Here is an 8,939-nt window from a genome sequence, read left to right as displayed (position 1 = left end):
CTTTTAAATACAAAGTGAAGGACATAGTACCATGAATCTCCTTTTTTAAAGCATGTCCTCTTGTACATAATTTCTCACATATTTTCTTCAGATATTTTAAAGTTTAGCCCTGGCTTGTGTGACTCAGTGGATTGAGCGCCAGCCTACAAACCCAAGGGTCACCAGTTCAATTCCCAGTCCAGGCACACGCCTGGGTTGAGGGCCAGGTCCTCAGTTGGGTGTGTGCGAGAGGCAACTACACATCGATGTTTCTCTCCCTCTCTTTCTCCCTCCCTTCCCCTCTCTCTAAATAAGTAAATTAAATCTTTAAAAATAAATAAATAAATAAATAAGAAATAAATAAATGGCACACTTAAAAAAAAAACATATCTTGAAGTTTATACTAAAGAATTATGAGCGGGGTGGGGGCGGGCAGGGGAGAGTAATGGGGGAGAATGGGACGACTGTAATAGAACAAAAAAATTAAAAAAGAATTATGATTAGTTAGTAATTAATTTAATGCCCAATTATTTTTTAATTAAACATTTCCCTGTTGTCCTTTTGATTTAGTTAGAATTCTTTTCTGATATATTGGTATCCAACTCCTAGATATAACATCAGTTATTTCCTGAGAAGTTATCCATTGTATGTTCTGTGACCTCCATTTATGATAATGTTGGGTAAGGATATCCCATTTGCTCTTCGGAAGGACAGGAAAGTGGATGACAAAATACTATGTGATGTTCTTCTATTAAATGTATCAGAGTATCTATGTATTAAGACTGAATCGTGCTACAGCAAATTCTTTGTCTTTTAAAGTATTTTTATTTACTGATTTTTAGAGAGAGGGGAGGGGAGGAAAAAAGAGGAGAGAAATATCGATGTGCAAGAGATACATCAATCAGTTGCCTCTCGCACACCCCCAACTGGGGACCTGGCCTGCAACCTAGGCATGTGCCCTGATTAGGAGTTGAACCTGGAACCTTTCAGTTTGCAGGCTGGCACTCAATCCACTGAGCCACACCAGCCAGGGCCCAATTTCTTTGTCTTATTACTAGCGAATTCCTATGAGGCACATTATTAATGAAATGACAAGCTTATTTTTCAAGTGCCCACAGTGGTGCAGTGATGGAAAAAAGTTGTAGGTAAAGGGTTAAGAGAATTTGGCTCTGAAAAAAGATGTATTAACAGGCAGAGGCTACTGCATTCGGTGAGGGAGAAAAATGAAGGTAGAACTAACTGCAGTGGGCTAAGACTGCCCACACAGGAAGCCAGGTACGGGCTCAGTTACTGAGGATCTTAGCCCTTGGGGGAAGTGAGCTGCACTCCTGCAGTCTTGCCTGTCATATCTGAGGTCCCTAGAAGTTGCCTTAAGGACCTAAGGTGAGAACTCGCCCTACATTACAATACCTCTACAGTGAATTAGCTTGGGTCCCACCCTAAGCCTGCTTGCTTCCCATCTAATTTCAGATGGGGTGCATTGCATTCTCTGAAAAAGTCCAGGGCCTCTTCCCCTGACTAGACATGCATACTATGTATAATTAACATTAACTGCTTGTACACGTGAATATTCTTGTAATACTACCAATTGTTTGTTGTACTAGAGTACATACATTTAATAATAGGACATACACCATTCTATTACGTTAATCCATACCAATAAGACTATCCAGCAGGTACCATTGGTCCCTTGATCTACCTACCTCTGTGAAACCAGTAACCTACCCAATACGGACTCCTCTTCTCAGACCCGGCCCATTTAACTTGGGGGTTTCTAGCTAGTTCCAACATAAACGACATCTGGTTCTTGCTTCAGGGCCATGATCCCTAATAATCGCCCACAAGTTCCCCTTAAATAAGACATCACGATGAATTAGTGACTAATCAGCCCATGCCATGGCATAACTGAACTGTCACACCTCAGGTATTTTATTTTGGGGGGGGATGCTTGGACTCACTTATGGCCGTAGAGGCCTCAGATCAGGAGCATGAACCTAAGCTGAACTTACGGTGAACCTTAAATCACTACCATAATGGTAAGCAAGGAGATACAGTCAATGATCAAAACACATAGAGCATGTGAATACTGCCTTTACCCTTCCATCAGTTTTCTCCAAAGTGGGGTGCATGAACTACAGCAAGGGTATAAGACATTCCAACGGGTGCAGGAATATGAGAATGTCTACATATTTCATCTTTTTTTATTTCTATTTTTGCATACATTTCTTAAAGTACACTATATTAGGGATGTCAGCTGAAATATTTTTTGCTGGCAGACACAAGTTCAAAATGCTTCAAGACCAGATACATTTACATGGTCTTTCCAAACCTAAAATGAGAATACGAGCTGACAGGTAGTAATCAAATATTGAAAACTGAGCTTTCCATAGAGAATCTGGTATAGTCATTGGGCAAATCTATGGATGGTTACTGTTCCTGGAACTCCTTCCCACCTTTGGCCCTATTTCTGTAATACATCCTGTTTCTAAACGTTCTGTTTTTCTGAAGTATGTTAACTACAGCGAAGAAGTGTGACTGAAGTTTAGAATGATGCTTGGGATTTAGGTGCATGAGCAAACCTAGTATTTGCCACTACAGTAGATATCTAAAAGCAGACTCCCCTTTGCTTTTGGTTTTAGAACCCCAGCTTCCTTTTAGATTATCTGTGAAGCCTCTGTGTGGTCTCTTCTATCATTTAACAGCAATTTACCAAGCATCATCAATATGCCAGGCACTGTGAATATACAAAGATGAATAAGACATGGTCCCTGCCCCAGCAGAGCTCACAGTCTAGTAGGGACACTGGCTGATATATGAACAAATCATTAAAATAGGGTAAGTCCTACTGGATTATCCTATAAGGCACTCACTGTACATTAAAAAAACCTGCATATCACAAACACAAAAATAAATTTAAACAACACATGAACTTCTGGTACTAGCCAAGATGCAACAAGCTGACAACCTATTTCTACCACAATTACAAAATACAACACTTTGGACAAAATGCAAAAAGCAATGCTCAGAAGACTTTTGAAAATTAAGCCATAGCAGGCTGGCTGAAGAGGAACATCAGATCTTGAAGAATGAATCATATGATGATGAGTTTCCTGATCTTTCTTTCCTCTCTTATCTCCTGAATTTGACCAGAGGCAACTTAGGTCACACTGTGCAGCTGACAGAGACAGTAAAAATTCCCAAGAGAAGTCCTTACCAGTGAGGACTAGGAAAGGGTGCCCCAGGAAGCCACTGTGTGAATGTCTCCATTTTTTCCATTTTCTTTCCTTCTTTTTCTTAACACAGCCCAAAGGTTAAACACCTTTAACACCAAGAGAAAACCCAGCAAAATGCTTCCAGAGAAATCAGGAAATGGGCATCTTCTGGTCCCATTTTTCTCTTTTCCCTTGCCATTTCACTGGGAGGCTGGCCCCAGCTGTGAAGAACTGATGGGGGACTCAAATTTTTGAGAATTTTTGTTTGAGTACAGCTAATAAGCTTAGTAATCAATGTATGTAAAAAGCTATTGTTTCAGGAACTGGAGGTATGACCCACCTTGATTCCAGGAAACCATAAGCAGTTCCACCTTTGTGCCTAAGGACTTAAGCAATCAGGATAGTATCTGAGCCATTGTGCTCCAGGGTGACCATCTCCCCGGACACAAATGAAAGGACTCTGCAGCTTTTATCCAATTAACCTTTTCCCTGAATTCCAACCCCCTTACCTACTCTTCTCCTTATAAAAGGGCCCATTTTATACTAGAATTTAAAAGTCTATTAGGATACAAACCTACTGTCTTCTCAGATCGTTGACCACCTGAATCGGCAGCCGTCCGTCTCGAGAGACGATGGTGTAGCTTCTTAAGAGTCCATCTGCACCGCCGAGAATGGTTGTGCAGTCCGACTCGGGAGTGACACGGTATCTGTCTCCTCCCGTGTTGAATCGACATCTTGCGATGACGCTGGAGTGTCCTCTCCAGTGAACCTGAAGCTACAGAGCCTGGGCAGGGTGATATGGAGGGTCTGCTGTTGCCCATGCAGCAGACCCATGCAGCAGACCCCCCCTCTCTTCGCAGCTGAAGGGTCCAAGGGAAAGACGGAGTCAATACAGCTTGGCTTCAGGTGCGCCGCAGGAGTTGCCGGTGTTGACTACAACGTCAAACCGCCTTAGGGACTCCGGCTCCGGATTTTTTGTCGGGGTTTACTCCCTTAGCCTTTCCCCTGAAGAGGTATGCCGCAAGGCAGCGGAGGTTTTTTGGAGTCAGAGTTTTCCTTCTCTGATGTACCCTGACTGGAAGATCGAACCAGCGACACTTAGCTCGCAGGCCGACGCTCAATCCACTGAGCCAAACCAGCCAGGGTCGCACACCACCTGAATAAAGCACCATAAAGATTCAATCCCTGTCTCTGCTCATTGGGTCTGGTGGATGACAGGCAGCACGAGCACTGGCTTTTCGGTTTCAGAACTAACCATTGCAGCTTTGGGTGTTGACGGAGGACTCAAATGTTGGAAAATTTTAGTTTAAGTAACAACTAATAAGCCTGGTAATCAATGTATGTAAAAAGCTATTGTTTCAGAAACTGGAGGTATGACCCGCCTTGACTCCAGGCAAACATAAGCAGTTCCACCTCTGGGCCTCAGGAGGACTGCGGGCAATCAAGATGGTATTTGAGCCATTGTGCTCCAGGGTGACCACCGCCCAGGGCACAGGCACTACCGCCCAGGACACAGATGAAAGGACACTGCCGCTTTTATCCAATTAACCTTTTCCCTGAATTCCAAACCCCTTACCTGCACTCTTTTCTTATTAAAAGAGCCTGTTTATAATGGAATTTAAGACAATCTGTTAGGGTACAAACTTGCTGTCCTCTCAGATCACCGACCATCTGAATAAAGTGCCATAAAGATTCAATCCCTGTCTCTGCTTACTGGGTCTGGTAGGTGACAGGCAGCACAAACATCGGCTTTTCCAGTTTCAGTGTGAGGGGCTAAAATTATCAAAAACTGGTATTTGTGGCGAGGGGAAGCAGGAAAAGGGTGCATGTATAATATTCCCTTATTAGCCTTTTAATGTCTATAAGAATTTTGAATGTGTACCCCAAATTATTTTACACTTCGTTCTGTTTTGTTCTGGATTTTTCCATTGACCAATCTTTGAGTTCACTGATCCTAGTCTGTGCTATGTCAAATCTCATAGTAAACCTATCCTATGGGTTATTGATTTCAGCCTTTTAAAAATCTAGAATGTACATTTGATTCTTTTTTTAGAAAATGAAATTTTCTGTTCAAACTCCTCTTCTTTTCATCTATTTTCCTCTATTTCCTTTTACGTATTAGTTATTTTATTTTAAAGTCCTTGTCTTCCGTCTCCAGTGGTTTGGTCACCCATGGATATGTTCCTACAATTTGTTTTTGCTTCTGATTGTCAGCCATTCTTTCCTGCCTCTTTACATATCTACTACTACTACTATTATATGCTATGTATTGTGTGTTCTGTGCCCTGGCTGGTTTAACTCAGTGGATTGAGCGTCGGCCTGCGAGCTAAGTGTCGCTGGTTCGATCTTCCAGTCAGGGCACATCAGAGAAGGAAAACTCTGACTCCAAAAAACCTCCGCTGCCTTGCGGCATACCTCTTCAGGGGAAAGGCTAAGGGAGTAAACCCCGACAGAAAATCCGGAGCCGGAGTCCCTAAGGCGGTTTGACGTTGTAGTCAACACCAGCAACTCCTGCGGCGCACCTGAACCCAAGCTGTATCGACTCCGTCTTTCCCTTGGACCCTTCAGCTGCGAAGAGACGGGGGGTCTGCTGCATGGGCAACAGCAGACCCTCCATATTACCTTGCCCAGGCTCTGTAGCTTCAGCGTCATCGCGGGATGTCGATTCGACACAGGAGGAGACAGATACTACCGTGTCACTCCCGAGTCGGACTGCGCGGCTGTTCTCGGCGGTGCGGATGGACTCTTGGGAGGCTACACCATCGTCTCTCGAAACCGACGGCTGCCGAGGATTGTGTGTTCTAGATTGTATCTTTCACACTTCTTTTGTTAGGCAGATGAGAGACTGATTACCTCAATGTAATCAGAGATTGAGCTGGTTTGAGGATGGCTTGCATTTAAAATTTAAATAAGACTCAGGCCACCTCTGCTTAGATCCTGTCTCTTCTGGGGTTTGCCTGGCAGATCTCTGCCTCCTCAGCCCTGAAAGATAGTAGGGAACTCAGTTCCTTCTTTTGGAATATTTGAGCTCCATGAAGCCTCAAATCTGACAAATATTTTTCATGAACACTTCCTGCTAAGCAAGACTTAGTCTCACATGTATCTGAGTCTGCAGAAAACTTCACTCTTTTTTTATACTTAGGCCTTTAAAACATTTAGAATTTATTTTTATTTATGGTATGAAATAACTAGATTTTGCATATATGACAGATTGTTGGTCCTGCTCCTCCCTTCATACACCCCCTTTTCCACATTACTCTGCAGTTTCTGCAAGTAATAAAACTGAGTGTATCTCTCTCCCACCCTTGACTTTTGGGCTTGGCTATGGGACCTGTGGATATTAGACATGTAATGCAGGTAAAGCTTACCTCCTGCACGTCTGCCATCGCTATGCACAGAACATACCCTGACCAGCTGCTAGTATAAGAAGAACGAAAGACTTGGTATAGAGTCATCTGAATGATCGTAGACCTATAACTTGAAGTAGAATCACCTAGCCGAGTCCACTCTAGATCATCTGGCCCTCAAGTGTGTGAAGAAGCCCAGCTGACTGCAGATGCCCCAGCCAAACTGCAGAAATATTACGAGCACCTTATAAAGATAAAATGAGTAATATGGTTAAAACAGCACAGTTACTGGCACAGTAAAGCTCATGATAAATATTAAATTTAAAAGAAAGTATTAAAACTTTTTATAAACTTTGGTATAATGAGTAAGTACAGTTCTTAAACAGGATTGTGCTTGCCAAAAATAGGTTACTCTTGAAAATTCACCCCTGCAACACACCTTACCTATATATTCTGTTTCGGTAAGATTGACACCAGGGCATCCTTATTTTCCCAAATACCTTTGAAAAGTACGGTTTTTTAAAAAGATTTTATTTATTTATTTAGAGCAGCAGCTCTCAACCTGTGGGTTGTGACCCCTTTGGGGGTCAAACGACCCTTTCACAGTGTTGGAAACAAGGAAATAGTGACTCCCAAACCAGTAGAAAATCAGTAGTAACAAAGGGCAAATGTAATTAGAGGACCTCTGAGAAGGAAGTTGACAGCATTAGCATATTTACAAATAACAATAGGGGCATTTAGATAATCTCCTCGTTAGATTGCAACTCAGGAGTAACCAATAATGGAGAAACGGGGGAGAAGGAGACATGTGAGGGAGCTATTCGCGTTATGGAGGGGGAGCAAATTGCATTACTATAAAACCAGCTTTCTTCATCTACTTGGCGCACATTCTCCTAGCTGAGGGTGTGCCCGACCCTGCAGACTCATGAATAAACGCCTGGCTTTGCTGCTCAAGTCCTGTGTCCCGGTTTTTATTGTGAGCGTTTCTCACAACGGGGGGTCGCCTAAGACCATCGGAAAACACATATATAATTACATATTGTTTTTGTGATTAATCACTCTGCTTTAATTATGTTCAATTTGTAACAATGAAAATACATCCTGCATATCAGATATTTACATTATGATTCATAACAGTAGCAAAATTACAGTTATGAAGTAGCAATGAAAATAATTTTGTGGTTGGGGATCACCACAACATGAGGAACTGTATTAAAGGGTCGCGGCATTAGGAAGGTTGAGAACCACTGATTTAGAGAGCGGGGTAGGGAAGGAGAAAGAGGGAGAGAAAAGCAAGATGTATCAATCGGTTGCCTCTCACATGCCCCCAACTGGGGACCAGGCCCACAACCTGGGCCTGTGCCCCTAACTGGGAATCAAATCATGGCCTTTAGATTTGCAGACTTGTACTCAATCCACAGAGCCACACTGGCCAGGGCTGGGAGGTAGTTTTAAAAAACTTAGATATCACAGTCAGAACAAAACTTGGAAATGTTAAAGAAACAGGGGTGTCCAAAAACAAACCCCAGAGTTTGTGGCTGGGGGATGGGGAAGAGGAAGCAGCTTTTAAGATGCCTTTGTGTGCCTGAGGCTAGTTGCTTGTGTCTTTGTTATGCAAAATGGCTTTGATACTTCCAAGGCCCAAGAAGATGGGAGGAGTCTTGAACTGTGGGATGGTATGGAAGGAGCCTACAGAGCCTAGGTAGGGTTCTGGGAATGGTTGGAACTGGTTGCAACACCCACTGCATCAGAGGATGATGCAGTCAGGGATATACAAGCAGCTGTGGACATTTTGGCTCGCTCTCTTGGTTCCTCTCATGCTCTCCCTCCATGTGGCTTGGAGGAGGGGGCTCTCCAGGCTGCTTTAAGAAGAGGCTCTCGCCATGCTGTTTTGAGAAGAAGAGATCCACGTGGTTTGCAGGAAGAGGGCAGTTTACAAGGAGGCTGAGCATCCAGGCGGTTCTGCATTGAGAGCTGGAGGGCACCACGGCACAGAAAGGCCCTCCCCAATCAGAACTGAGTGATTGGCAGCTACTGGTAAAGCTTAACTGTGCCTAGGAAGTAGGGAAACAGTGTTTCCTACTTTTCTAAGGCTGGCCTGGTTTGGTAGGGGAGTGCAGAACTATGTGTTTGTGGGTAAAGAACATAAGACTCAACAGCAGAATCTGCAAATAATCTAAATCTATTTAACTGTTAAATAAACAATTCTTTTTCTTTTCCCCAAACTCCGGTATTGAGAGTTATAATTATGGTGGTGGGCAATCGGGCCCCTAACTAAACGGCCCGTGGGTTCTGTTTCAATCAGAGCAGCCCAGAGGTTCTGTTACAGAAAGATTCATGTTGTACGCATAATTCCTTAAATTAAGTAGAGTTTTGTAATAGAAAATAATCCATCCTCCCT

This window comes from Furipterus horrens, unplaced genomic scaffold (assembly GCF_987537825.1).
Source record: "Furipterus horrens unplaced genomic scaffold, mFurHor1.1.pri manual_scaffold_2, whole genome shotgun sequence".
NCBI lineage: Eukaryota > Metazoa > Chordata > Mammalia > Chiroptera > Furipteridae > Furipterus > Furipterus horrens.
The sequence above is the reverse complement of the archived record's forward strand: the minus strand, read 5'-3'. Positions refer to the sequence as shown.